General features: G+C 41.8%; 1 protein-coding gene across 2 annotated transcripts in view; it reads right to left on the bottom strand.

Annotated features, from left to right (window-relative positions):
- abcc12 (ATP-binding cassette, sub-family C (CFTR/MRP), member 12) overlaps positions 1 to 15,616 on the bottom strand; it is a 129,211-nt gene that overhangs the window by 22,199 nt on the left and 91,396 nt on the right. The window lies entirely within an intron of this gene.

Below are 15,616 nucleotides of genomic sequence, written 5' to 3'. Positions count from 1 at the left end.
GCAACATTGCACATGTCTATTGAAATGTGGAAAAAGCACTAATATAAATAATATCTTTACTAGGGATCCAATCTGTGAACTATAAAATAAAAAAAATTAAAATAACTATCCAAGCAAAAGAAGTTGACCTTTGCACATGAACAAATGATTATTGATGATAAAATACAGCAAGTCAAACTTAGCACCTATTATTATAAATATATGAGCTTTCAACTTTGAATATTGAAAATAAGCAATTGATTATTAGTTAGATAATTACAATGGGAGCAAAACAGAGCAGTGTATCAATGATAAAAATATAAGCTGACAAAATTAATTAGTTACTGTTTTTGCTGTATGCAGGCCAAGAGGGCTGGTGGACAGGATGGTAGAGTAGTAAGTGCAGTTTCTTTGTGGCTTCATGGATTTGGATTTGATAGTGATTTCAGGAGCTCTTTGTTCTCCTAGTGACTGTGTGGATTTCTGCCAGATGCTCCATTGTCCACGCCCCACCACATCTCAAAGCTGTGTGGTAAGTTATTTGGCTGATACAGATTGTAAAAGGAATCTTGTTGAATGGTGCAAGCTGAATCATCTGCAGCTCAGCATCAGTAAGACAAAGGAGATGGTGGTGGACTTTAGGAAGACTAAGCCTGCACTGCTCCCTGTTACTATTGATGGTGAGGATCTACAAATCCCTGGGGGTGCGCCAACACAGAGGCTGTGTACAAGAAGCTCCAGAGTCGCCTCTACTTCCTGAGGAAACTGAGGTCCTTTGGAGTATGCAGGCTTCCCCTTCAGATGTTCTGCCAGTCTGTTGTTGCCAGTACAATCTTCTATGTGGTGGTGTGCTGAGGCAATGACATTAACACAGGTGATGACAATAGACTCAATAAACTGATTAGAAAGGCTGGGTCTGTTATAGGAATCAAACTGGACACACTGGAGACTGTAGTAGACCAAAACACCCTAAGGAAAATCCCGGCAATTCTGGACAATGTTTCTCACTCTCTGCATGCCATCTTGGCTGAACAGAGGAGCACTTTTAGTAATAGACTAAGACAATTGCGCTACTCCAAAGAGCGCTATATGAGGTCATTCTTACCCTTGGCCATTAGGCTCTATAATAGATGGGGAAGTGATGACCCCCTCCTGTTAGACTGTTTGAGATAACTTATTTTTTATTCGTTCTACTTCTCTTCTAATATTTTGACCTATGCACTTGTAATGCTACTGTGACATTAATTTCCTTGGGATCAATAAAGTATCTATCTATCTGTCTATCTATCTAAAAGGGGAGTTAATGGCCACTTAAGAGCAAATAAGTTGTAGGGCTCCAGAGAAAGGAGAGAGGAGAATAGGGTGATGGGAATGTTCCCCTTTGAGTCACAATAGGCTGAATGACTTCATATAATGAGTAAGTGAATTATGATTCTGTATATGAAAGCAAAAAATGTTAAATGGGATATTGCTAATCAATGAATGTGGTGAAATGATACGTTCAATATTTCATCCTCTCTGATATTTGTACTTGTATTTACAAGCAATTGGGTAAGTGATTCTGGACATACGGAAGTCCCAAATAGTTGTGGAGTCATTTATTATGCAGCAGCTAAATGCCAGTCTCTTTCTTTAGAACTGTTGGCCATATCCAGCGCATTTCAATCTAATGGTTCAGTATTTGCCAGACTATGATGTCATAATGTTAGTAATTGCTGGCTTGACTCTTTTATACTGTAATCAACTCTGTGATTTCTACATCTGCAAAGCAGAGATCAGGTATACACTGTGAATGTTTCAATACTCTCCAACGAAAGCAGTATTTTAAATCTTCTTCAAAGAAATCAAACAAATCACTTGAATTGACACACACTTAAATTTTATTTAGGTTCAAATGCCCTGAATATTTGACACTTTGTTGCATGATAAGGTTCTTCTAAATGGAGTACCTTCCCATAATTCTATCTAAATTTTGTGCCTGCACCTTGATGCTGCCACCTAAATAATTCAAGATATTTTGTTTCAGATTTACATTAAACTTGCATGAAACTTCCATATTCATGTAATGAGCATCACTGTACCTAGCTTCTAAAGTTTGTCCCTGTTAATGTCCACTATAATCAAACTGGAATATGAAGTATACCAAACAACAGGAATTCTGCAGATGCTGGAAATTCAAGCAACACACATAAAAGTTGCTGGTGAACGAAGCAGGCCAGGCAGCATCTCTAGGAAGAGGTGCACTCGACATTTCAGGCCGAGACCCTTTGTCAGGACTTATGACGAAGTATGAAGTATACCACTCAGCTTTATGCATAAATTTATAATCCCAATTGTTTACTTCTACTATCTGAACTTCTAACTTAGACATATCAATATATTCTCATCATTTCAGGATTTTTAAAACATTATTTAACATTAACTTTTTTTTCTTTTTGCGTTTATAGACTGTGGGTTTATGTAATCAGCTATCTTGATGATATCACGGTTTCTCGACATTAGGTATCCCATGAGGAAAGCAGAAACCCCACCCACAGTGACCTTTAGCTTGTTATAGATACTTTTCATCAAGGTCAGAGTTGAACATTATTGCTTTTGTGTCACATGTGTACTTCGGCCAATGCCATAACATTTTCTATCCCTGTAGTCTTGGACAGAATGAAAAGCCAAAACAGAATTTTAAGAATTCTCTGATGAAAGGCTATAAGCAAGAAAACTTCTTTTGCTCCGCTCCTCTGCCTCACTAAAGAATAAATGAAATACATGTGTTTATCTTGTTCAGGTGGTCATCCTACTTTTCAGAAACCAATGTCAACAAGTCTTTGTGGTGTTTCTGGTTTCCAGCAAAACAGCGAATGATTCAAACTTATCCCATAGGTGGGAGAGAAATTAAATTTGTAGCTTCATTTGTTTTGCACAGTTACACATTAGGGGAGAATGAACATCCTTTGAAGCCAAACATGAGAAAATCTGCAGGTGTTGGAAATCCAAGCAACATACACAAGATGCAGGAGGAACTCAGTATATCAGGCAGCATCTATGGAAAAGAGTAAATAGTCCATATTTTGAGCTGAGACTTCGTCAGGACTGGTCTTTAGAGTCCTTAACAGTCCTTAGAAGCCATTTCTTCTCACCACAAAATTGCTGGAAAAATCTCTCACTTCGTATCCTACTGGTGATGACTGGATTCAGGCTCCTTAGAACATAAGGTGGCTAGAGTGTCATGATATACTTGTACATGCACTCGTGAGCAGACAATTAAAGTTGGTGCACGTGCGCCATTGTTTTTATCTAAAATATCAGTCTCAAAACATGGTGGCAGCAGTGGGGCTTGGAAAAGCGCCTTTTTCAACCACAGTGCCCAATTTTCTCAACTTGCAGTTGGCAGCATAATAATAGCGCAACTCTGCAACATCAGAGAGTGAGTGTAAGAGTAGAAAAATGTCGACTGAGATGAGCAACCAGCCACAAATAGAGACGGCTGCAGTAGCAATGCCGGGAGGTGAGACAGCAGAATCTCAGCGGCACCCAGCACCCGTGGGTGACCCCGTGCCGGGGAACCATGGTCGGGGTGGAAGTTCTCCCCCAGTCAGCGGCATCCACCCACCACCGGCCGTTACGGTCAACCGTGGAGTAATAGACAGATGGAAGACATGGCTGCAGATGTGGACTAACTACAGCGTCGTAGCACAACTGCACAAACAGGTTCCAGCGTACCAGACGGCATTATTTTTACATACAATTGGACCATCAGGACTTGAGGTTCTCAACAGTTTTGTGTTCGCAGACAAGGCTGAAGGCCAAGACCTCACAAAGATTTTAGCAGCATTTGACAGATATGCTATCGGTAAGAAAAATGAGACATATGAACAGTACTTGTTCAACAAGTCGCAACAAGAACAAGCTGAGACCGTTGAATCATTTCTTGCCAGCCTTAGATCTCTTGCAAAGACATGTAATTTTTGCTCGAGTATGTCAGACAGTCTGCTGAGAGACAAGATCGTACTGGATATTAACAACTCCCAAACCAGAAAATGTCTGTTACAAGAGAGAAAGCTACCGCTCAGTGACTGCATTGACATCTGTAAAAGCACAGAAATGGCTGAATCACACCTACAAGCATTCAGTACAGCTGCAGATAGCAGTTCCGCTACTGTCCATGGGATTAAACCTCGCACTAACAAGAAAGGTTCGAAGCATCCTGGACAGAAGGCTGGTGCTAGCGGTGGAGCCAGAGCAAAAGGCACCTTGAACAGCCACAGAAGCAAAGTGAACCCTTGCACGTACTGTGGCACGGAACATGCAGGAGACAAGCAACAGTGCCCAGCACACAGACAGGTGTGCAAGGCGTGTGGCATTCAAAATCACTTTGCAAAGGTATGCAAGCAGAAGCCCGTGCATGGGGTGGAAGCACAAAGCAATGACCAAACCGACAGGGACAACAGCACCGAGTTTATCGACAGTGTCACACTAGTGGTCAACAGTTTGAAGACAAGGATGACGTAGTCACACAGATGCTCATCAATGGAAATTCAGTAGACTTCGAAGTCGACAGCGGGACGAGTATTAACATTTCACCCTGCAAATACTTGAAGGGAGTAGACCACACACTAAGACAATGCACAAAAAAGCTGATGATGTGGAACAAGACCACCATGGATGCAGAAGGGGTGTGCAGAGTGAAATTGCGTAACCCCATGATGAACCGCAAGTATTCTGTCGAATTTGTCGTGGTCACTGATGACTTTACACCATTGCTGGGAAGCAGGACCAGCCAGCAAGTGAAGCTGATTACAGTCAACAATGACAACTTTCACAGGGTGCATGCATCTACACTTAAAGAAGAACAATGCACACCAGAAGAACGCTATGCAGAGGTGTTCGATGATGTGCTCGGGGAGCTTCCGGGTGCAGCCCACCTGCAGATTGGTGAGGAAGTTCAACCCACAGTGTTACCCCCACGACATCTTCCTCACGCTATGAAGCGGAAAGTGAAAGCTGAGCTTGATCAACTGGTAGACCGCAAGGTGATAGCTCCAGTCCATGAACCTACAAGGTGGGTTGGCCAGTTAGTGGTCGCAGAGAAGAAGAACGGCAATCTTTGTATATGTATTGACCCTCGACCATTGAACAAAGTGCTGAGGAGAGAACACTGCCCCCTCCTGATGATAGAGGACATTTTGCCCGATCTTGACCAGGCTAAGGTTTTCAGCAAGCGTGATATGAGTTCTGCATTCTGGCAAGTGAAATTGGACAGTGAATCAAGCGTGCTCACCACTGTCAACACACCTTTCGGGTGGTATAGATGGCTCAGACTCACGTTTGGAACCAGCGTTTCGTCAGAGATCTTCCAGCGCAGGCTGCATCAGGTGCTGGAAGGGCTACCAGGAGTAATCTGTGTTGCAGACGACATTCTGGTGCACGGAATAGAGGAAACGCAGGAAAAGGCAATCACCGATCATGATGTGAAACTTGAGCAGCTATTACAAGGTTGTGCAGGACAGTGTATTAAGCTCAACAAGAACAAATCTGTCCTCAGAGCGACAGAGATACCCTTTTTGGGGCATCTCATCACAAGTGAGGGACTTCAGCCTGATCCTAAAAAGGTCGCTGACGTTCTCAACATGCCAGCACCCAGGGATGTGCAGGGAGTGCAGCGATTGATCGGATTTGTCAACTACCTGAGCCGTTTTCTACCAAGTCTCTCAGATACCCATGAGCCAATAAGACAGCTGACAAAGCCAGATGTAGCATGGGAGTGGTCAGCTGAGCAGCAAAACGCTCTCTCCAAGATCAGGCAGATGGTATCCAAAGCACCGGTGTTAGCATACTACAATTCTAAGGAAGCGCTGACCATCCAAGGTGACGCCAGCAGCAAAGGCCTAGGGGCAGCACTCCTCCAGAATGGACGTCCGATCACATATGCAAGCAGAGCGCTAACGGACACAGAAACACGTTATGCAGCGATCGAAAAGGAAATGCTTGCAATCGTTTCGCACTTGTGCATTTTCATCAATACACTGTTGGCTGCTTCACAAGAGTACTCAGCGATCACAAGCCGCTCAAAATGATAGTTAAGAAGCCGTTGGTGAAGGCACCAAAGCACCTACAGGGAGTGCTTCTTCGCCTGCAGAGCTATGACTTCGACATCACCTACTGTCAAGGAAACCTCATGCACCTCGCGGATACGCTATCACGAGCAGTTAGCGGTACTCCAGGCCAGGAGAACAGCTTTGACGAAGTCAACATGCTATCACACCTGCCAATCCGCAATAAGTGTCTAGAGCAGATTCGCATAGAAACAGCGAAAGATGACACACTACAGATGTTGAAATGTGTAATCGAGCGAACGTGACGCGCTACCAGAACAACTTACACCTCACTATAGCTATAGGGATGAGCTCGCAGTCCAAGACAGCTTAATCTTCAAAGGTGAGCGTATCATCATACCGCAAAGTGAGCGAAAGCAAATGAAGGAAAGAATTCATTCGTCACACTTGGGCGTAGAAGGCTGCCTCAGACGCACACGTGAGTGTCTTTTTTGGCCGGGCATGAGCAGCGACATCGAGCAATATATTGCTACATGTGATATTTTTGCACATATGAAATGAGTCAGCAGAAAAAATCGCTTATGAGTCATGAGGTACCTGCTCGGCCGTGGGAAAAGATAGGTACCGACCTGTTTATATTCGAAGGAAAAGAGTACCTTGTCACCGTTGATTACTACAGCAATTTCTTTGAGGTAGATCTTCTTTGTGATATGACCAGTGCAGCTGTTATTCGCAAATTGAAGGCTCATTTTGCGAGATATGGCAGCCCAACACAAATGGTTAGTGATAATGGGCCACAATACACGTCAGTGGAGTTTCACAGATTTGCACAAGAATGGGATTTTGAGCACTTGTGTAGCAGCCCCGGAAATAGTAAAGCAAATAGAAAAGCTGAATCAGCAGTTAAAACAGCTAAGCAGATCCTCACAAAGAGCAACAAATCGCGAGCAGATCCCTACCTCGCACTTCTGGACCATCCCAACACACCTTCGCAAGGGCTCAGCACGTCCTGCCCAGCATTTGATGAATCACTGCACACGCATGTTCCTGCCTACAACAGCGAGTTTACTGGAACCCAGAGCTGTACACGAACGCGAGCGTATGAAACAACGTGTCTAGCAGTAGGCCAACAATTACAACAAATCAGCCAAAGATCTTGCCCCACTCGACGAAGGGGATACCGTGCGCACGCAACCCTTGGTGCAAGGTAAAAAGAATTGGGAGAAAGCAATTGTGTGTCGGCGCCTTGATGAGCGTTCATATGTAGTTCAAAGCCCTTCGGGGATCTACCAACGTAATCACATGCATCTATGAAAGACGGCTAAGGAACCGCCTGAAAAGCTAACCACATATGAACAGGCAAAACCCGGTCAAACAACCGAGATCAATGACCACAGTGTGCCTACCGCATCAAATGCACACAGCCAAACACAGCAGAGGCTAATGACACAACACAAACACTAACACAAACGTTGAAACATGCAAATAACAAACAGGACTCGGACAAAACAGTAAAAATTGTTCTGGCCGCACAGTGAAAAGGCCACAATATCTAGAAGACCTTGTCCCACATTGAATAATTGCATGAACAATTGAACAATAAGTCTGTGACACTATTTGGCATTTTAATGTCATGTTTATACGCAAAGAAGGACCATGTCCTATTTGAAGTTGTGTAGTTTGTAGTTTGAAGTTAAAGTCGAATTTTAGTATGTTTTATATTTTGTATATATGTTCGTACAAACGGAAATACTGTGTGGTATGTATTTGTGATAGGCATAAGAGACATAAGGCATGATTAATGAATCCTTTGAAAGTTAATTCCATGAAAATACACTGGAAAGCAGACTTCAGAGAAATTGAGTTTAATTATTAATACAATTGTGCCTTTTCTTTGTTTCGATAAAAAGGGGGATGTTATGATATACTTGTACATGCACTCGTGAGCAGACGATTAAAGTTGGTGCGCATGCGCCGTTGTTTTTATATGAAATATCTGTCTCGAAACAAGAGTACACACGTTATTCCCAGCTCCATACAAAATATAACAGTGGCGACAAGTAAGTTTTAGAATGAGCCTGAGATGACTACCTACCTGTTGAAGCTCAGTGAGATGGTCACGTTAAAAAAAAAGTGCAGCATTTTTGTTTATGCTTCGAAGCAACACATATTCTTCACAAGAGGAGAGAGATGGCTGATTTAAATAAACGGCAGGAAATGGACATAATTCACAACATCATAAATAGTGAGTACTGGGTGATAATATTCATAAATAAAAGAAAGCCGAAACGAGTTTTGCTGACATTATGAAAGTAATGCAGGAACATATAGAACCAAAATTATTCTTAATTGCAGAATGCTTTTGGTTTCATAAACAGAATTCAAAGGAAGGAGAGTCCACTACAGCTTATGTGGCTGAATTGAAGAGATTATCTGAGTGATTCCCAGTGCAGTAATGGGTTTAATGATACACTGAGAGATCACTTAGTTTGTGGAATCTTACAAGAAAGCATTCAAAAACAGCTCCTAACTGAAACAAAACTCACATTTAAAAGAAAAGTTGAAATCACTGTATCAATGGGAACAGCAAACAGAGACGCAGTTGAGTTGCAGTCAGGAATTAAAGCGTGAACAAAATTGCAACATCTAAACAGATACTAGCCTGACCGAGCAAATCATATTACTGTTGTGGCAGGGGCTTACGTACACCAGACCAATGCAGGGTTCAGGGCAAAGCTTATGGAAAATGCAACAAAGTAGGACACATACAAAGAGCATGCCGACAGACAAAAATAAATGGATTGCACAGGGAAAAGAAAAAGATAAAAAGTCAAGTTGCAGTTTTAAAAAGAGCATGCTGTTGCTGAAAAATCTGACAATGATAAGAGTGACACAGGACTGAGTAGCCTTGCTATTTACAATGCGAAAAATAACCATAGATAAGCAATATTGAAGTGATCAGCAAATTATTTAAAATAGAACTGGACACTGGCTCAGCTGTTGCAGTCATTCCACAAAATGATTTTGAATGGCATTTCAAAGGTACTGAAATGAAGCCTGCAGATATCCAACTAAGAACCTACACTCGAGAAAGGATAATTTCTGTGGGAATAACATTTGTAACAGTGAAATACAATAACCAACAAGCTACATTGGGCTTGTAAGTGGTAAAAACAGAAGGGCCAGTATTGTGGGAAGGTGAGTGAACGAGACAACTACAAATTGATTGGAGGTACATCCACCATCTGCATTTGCGTTGCAATAGAGTTAACTGAAAGCAACTTAAGAAAGGTATTGGATGATACCACAGCAGTGTTCAAGTATGGTACTGGAAAATTCAAAAATATCAAGGGTAAAATAGTGTTAAATGAAAATGCCACACCCAAGTTTTGCAAAGCCTTTCTGGTTCCTTATACCATCAGTGATATAAAGTGACCAGTGAGCTAGATTGCATGGAGACTGAAGGAATTTGTTTCAAGGTTAAGTGGAGCCCATGGGCAATGCCAGTGATCCCAGTGGCCAAGAAGAATGGGTCTGTTAGGATCTGTAGTGATCTTAAGGTCATCGTCAACCCAGTACTGAAAGTAGATCAATACCCTCTGCCCAGGATAGAGGCTGTCTTGGCAAACTTTATTTATTTGTGGATTGATTGACTGATTGAGAGACAACATGGAATAGGCCTTTTGGCTGGTTGAGCTGCACCACCCAGCAATCCCTGATTTAACCCTAGCCTAATCATGGGAAAGTTTACAAAGATGAATTAACCTGCAAAGTGGAACGTCTTTGGAATGTGGGAGGAAACCGGAGTACCTGGAGAAAACCCATACAGTCACGGGGAGAACGTACAACCTCCTTACAGAGAGCAGCAGGAAATGAACCCAGGTCACTGACACTGTAAAATGTTGTGCTAAGCACTATGCTACTATGATGAACTTAGCTGAGGCCCACCTACAGATTGAGATGGTAGGAGAGTCCAAAGTGTTTCTCACCATCAATTTTATCACTATAATAGGCTTATTTTTGGAGTAGGATCTGACAGGTGGCTACGGAGCAGGTGTTGTAAGTTTGCTGTAAAGCTGTCCAGGATCCAAGTTTTACCTGGATGACACCATTGTTACCAGTAAGAATGGCATGGACCATCTCCAAAATTTCAAGATTCTGTTAAAAAGATTAGATTATCTGCTCAGAGCACGACGCAACAAGTGTGAACCCTTCAAACCAATCATCACCTACTGTGGTCAGGCCATTGATACACAGGCATGCCGAGAGAATTGAAGCAGCAGTGGATGCCCAAGTCCAAAGGATGCGTCGCAGTTTCAGTCCTTTTTAGGATTTATTAACTACTGTAGCAGGTTCCTGCCAAACCTCACTACTGTGCTCCACCTTTTGAGCTCATTACGACAGATCAGGAAGAAATGGAAATGGACAAAGCAGTGTGAGATGGCTTTCAAAAAGGTAAAGGAACTGGAGACATCATATGTTGTACTCACAAATTATGAACCACAGCATCCAGTGAAGCTTGCCTGTGACACTTTGCCTTGTGGTGTAGGTGCAGTCATGTCACACATTATGAGTGATAGAAGTGAACATCCCAGAGCTTTGCATCACGTTCTCTTACTGCTGAAGAGAAAAATTATGCACAGATTGACAGAGAAGCCTTAACCTGTACAGGAGATTACCCTCATTACTGATCATCAACCACTATTGTCCATTTTCAAACCACAGAAGGGTGTTCCACTAACAGCAACAGCACAAATGCAGAGTTGAGCTCTGTTTCTAGGAGGACACAATTACAAGACCAAATTCAAAAGGATGACTAATCATGGAAATGCTGATGAATTGCCCCGTTTATCCTTGGAAAAGGAAATACCTGAAAATTTTACAAGAGAGGACACTCCTCTTGACGTATTGTCCATAATGTAAATTAAAAGTCTCCGTAGTGTGGCAGAGATGATCTAAAGGGAAACCAGAAAAACAAAACCTCCACAGTGTCTCAGGTCTTCATGGTAACACAGAATGGCGGGAATGTGCAGCAGAAATTCCAGTTTCCTCATTTTTACCAGTAACAGGATGGATTTGCTCTTGACAGGGTTGCCTTATGGGTGATTGATAGTTGTTGTACTAACTAGGCTGAGAGCTAAAGTGCCGTGGTCAAAATGAAAACGTTGGCTTGAAACTTTGTGTGTTGGCCTGTGACTGGTCAGCAGATCAAGCAGCTTGCCATGCACTGGTCGGGATGCCAGCACATCCAGTTGATGCCAAGAGCAGTGCCTCTCCATCCCTGGAAATGGCCTGCATTGCCCTGGCAGAGAATCCATATGTATTTTGCCAGACAACTGACAGGAAAGAATTCTTTGTAGTAGTGGATGCAGCTACGAAGTGACTAGAAGTGTTCCCAATTGCCTCCGCTACAGCCTTGCATCCTGTTTACGTGTTGAGAAGCCATTGTCACTGGCTCAGTGTTCCAGACACTTGGAAGGTGATAATGGGCCACAATCCAATGAAGAACAGTTTCAGTCCTTCCTAAAAAGGAATGTTATGCACCATACCACAGAGCTTGCCCAGAGTCTAAAGAACGCACTGCCAGCAATGTCAGCTGAACACACTACACTGACACTGAATCAGAAGCTCGCCAATTTCCTCCTTTCATATCACAGTATAGCACACTCCACAACCAACCACTCACCAGCTATGCTATTCCTAGGTCGTCCCTCGCACCCATGTTTGGATCTCCTCAAACCCAATCTCAGAAGGAGTATGCAGGACAAACTGCTGAGACAAACTGAGGGCTCCTCAAACAAGGGGTTTGATGTTTCGCTCCTGGACATGCAGTCCTAGCGAGGCACTACGGAGGTGATCAAAAAATGGGTACTTGGAAAGATTAAGGACAGAACTGGACCACTGTCCTACACAGAGGAGATAGCGCCTGATGTCATCTGGAGACAACACATCGATCATTTGAGGAGAGCAGAGTCAATAGTTAGAGAAGAAAGGTATCAAGAGCTGTCGAAGCCACTTCCTGCAGTCCCAGAATGAACTCCTAGAATACCAGCGATAAGGGCCCTGAACCTGAGATTGTTTCACAGCCACCTGTCTCACCTGGCAAGAGGAATGACCCTCCCCACCCCTTGCCACCCCCCCCCCCACTGTCAGGAAGATGTTATCCTACAAGAGTAAGAAATCCTCCATAGTGACTAAATCTTTAGGTGTGAATGGGACAATTTAAAGTTTACTATGCTATGGATGTTTATAGAGTAGTTCTATTATGTAATATACTGCTTATACGGTATATAAAAGTAGAGATGCATTGAATATTAAGTTGGAGTTTGAACAGGGAGGCATGTTGTGTACTTAATTTTTCAATTATGTATATTTGCATAATAACAAATATATTATTTGATTAAGCATTATTTTATTTACATAATTCATTACTGGTTATATGTAAAAGTATGTGAATGGCATACGTCATTATGCCATCGCGTCATAAGTGCTTTACTAAAGTAAAAACGACTTTAGAGTACATGCATTATTCCTCCATCCGTATTTTTCTTTCACTTAATTTTATGTTTTGGAGTTAGAAAACAAAATATTGGTGATGACTGGATTCAGGCTTCTTGGAGCTCAGGGTGCATCAGTTGTGAATGTGATTGATTTAATACTTCAGAGTGATGTGATTGTGTGCTCACATGTTTGAATATATAGAAAGTTTAATATCACAGAAAAAGTAAAGATGATTATATTTATAGAGTCCAATGCCATGCTTGCTGACTTAAACAAAGTATCTGCTTACTTAACTGATAACTGGAAACAGTAATGTCTGATCTCTTGCTTTGGTAGAATCACGTGGCAGACTGTCACATAATTCTATAAACATTCCGTCAGGACAAAACATTGAATAGCTTTACCTAGAAATTAAATGCAAAGAAGCAAGGGGAAACATGCAAAAATTACATGCATTTGTGTCATGTTATTAAAATAATAAAGTATTTCTGATAGTTCAAAAGAACAAAAGCTTAGAACATTTCTTAACAATCCATGTTATGAGATAGTTGGATAGTTAAATAGAATAATGTCAGAGATTTTGAATGAACCCATTAATGGGGGAGAGAGTATTCAGAAGACAAGAAGAGATTCTAGGGTCTAGGGCCAGGGCAGAACAGGACACACATACCAAAGATGAGCAAATTAACTCAGGGTTAACAAGAAGCCAAAACTAAATGAATGCAGAGATGTCCACCATTACAAAGATAAAGGGGATTTAGAAATAAGGGGGAAATAATAAAGATGAGAATTTTAATATTGAGGGATTGACAGGGATTGAGGACTGTACATACCGGCTGTGTGGCGAAAAAAGCACAACAGCAGCTCTTTCACCTCAGACGGTTGAAGAAGTTAGTCCCCAAATCCTAAGAACTTTCTACAGGGGCACAACTGAGAGCATCCTGACTGGCCATATCACTGCCTGGTTTGGGAACTGTACTTCCCTCAATCGCAGGACTCTGCAGAGAGTGGTGCAGACAGCCCAGTGCATCTGTAGTTGTGAACTTCTCACTATTCAGGACATTTACAAGGACAGGTGTGTAAAAAGGGCCCAAAGGATCATTGGAGATCTGAGTCACCCCAACCACAATCTATTCCAGCTACTACCATCTGGGAAACGATACTGCAGCATTAAAGCCCGGACCAACAGGCTCCGGGACAGCTTCTTCCACCAGGCCCTCAGACTGATTAATTCATGTTGATACAGTTGTATTTCTATATTATACTGACTGTCCTGTTGTAAAAACTATTTATTACAAATTACTATAAATTCCATATTGCACATTCAGACAGAGGCATTATGTAAAGATCTTTGCTTCTCATGTATGTGAAGGATGTAAGAAATAAAGTCAATTCAATTCAATTGAGAATCAATAGACACAGAGATGATTGGTAAATGGGCCAATGCAGGTTGTGATAAATACTGCAGAGTTTTTGCAGATCTCTAGTTATTGTGGAATATAAGGTGGAAGTCATCAAACCCAGAAATAAAATCTTTGACACAAAGATTGCAAATATGTTACCCAGTTCCAAACAATATCAATGTTACCTGGACCTAATTGTTATCTGGAGTATTGTATGTATAATGGAGCAATATTGATAAAGAGAAACATATGGGTTAAATTGACTATTGACTGGATCATTTTGCTCATCTGTGCAGTTCTGACTAGTCATAAGCTGTGCTGAATTGTTGCACTTGCAGGAGTTTACCACCCATAACTATATCTAGATACTTTCTGGTTATAGGGCCACTAATCATTCTGACATCAGAGGTTCCAGTGAGGGCTCCTGCATATAAATCATCAATCGCGTAATTAAAATATAGGCCATTGCATGGTGTGGGCAGCATATTAGAATCAGACACTGCCTGCAATTGTCCGTCCATTGATTTTAATGTAGCTGTGGTATTTTACAATACAGACTACGGCAAAGAATGGATCACCATTACTGTTGCACTGGCTTTTGATAAATGTACATGATACAGGACTAATATATCTTACAAACAGAGGAAAAAATATTGATCAATTGGATTTAATTGACAGGAAGGTTTATCCAATCAGTAGAGCTACTTTGTGATTAAGGTGCTGGGACATTAAAGATGCTCAATATAATTTGGGCAAAAGTTCTCCCAGCAGAGCTAAACATTTTGATGAAATAAATAGCGGTGAAAACCCCGTCTGCCACTCTTCAATGAAGATATTTCTCTTAATCTTCATTCTCAAAACTAGTTTTTACTATGAGGTTGTGATGCCTAACACTATTCACCCCAACCAGGAAGCACCTGCTGCAAATTCTTGTCAATTCCTTAAGAATACTGTACATTTCTATGAGATACCTCTGATTCTTTTAAACTCTTGGTTGTGTAGGCCTGGTTCACATAATCTCTCGTTTGACCAGCCTGCCATACTGATAATTCTTTGCAGCACTCCCTCTGCTGGAGGTATATCTTTTCTTATATAGGAAAACCAAGCTCTAAATAACATTCCAGGTGCGATCTGACAGAATCCTAAGTAACTAGAGGGAGGTGTCTCTACTCTTGCATTCAAATCGTCTTGGAACAAATGTGGCACTGGGCCTGACTACTGCAGGAGCCCGAGCGCAAATACTTAAAATGCCCATGAGTGAGGTGCTAGAATACTGGAGGATTGCTAATTTCGTTCTGTTGTTTAAGAAGGGGTCTAAAAACTGAGTAATCGTAGACTTGTGAACCTGATGTCAGCCACTGGGTAAATTATTGGAAGGTATTCTAAGGAACAGGATATATAAGTATTTGGCGAGACAGCATCTGATTAGGAATGGTAAATATGGTTTAGTGCATGGTAGGTCAGGTGCAACCTATCTCAAAGAGTAATTCTGAGGAAATTAGCAAGAAGGATGAAAATTAGCAAGAAGGTTGAAAAGTGAAATATTTAAGGGGGTTTTCAGGGGAAGCTTCTTCACTCAGAGAGTGGTGCAAGTGTGGAATGAGCTCGCAACGAAAGTGGTAGATGTGTATCACTTAAGAGAAGTTAGGATGGGTACATAGATGGGATGGGTTTGTAGGGACA

Source organism: Mobula hypostoma, chromosome 14 (assembly GCF_963921235.1).
Source record: "Mobula hypostoma chromosome 14, sMobHyp1.1, whole genome shotgun sequence".
NCBI lineage: Eukaryota > Metazoa > Chordata > Chondrichthyes > Myliobatiformes > Myliobatidae > Mobula > Mobula hypostoma.
Note: the sequence above shows the minus strand (reverse complement) of the source record. Positions and strands in the feature narration are given on the sequence as shown.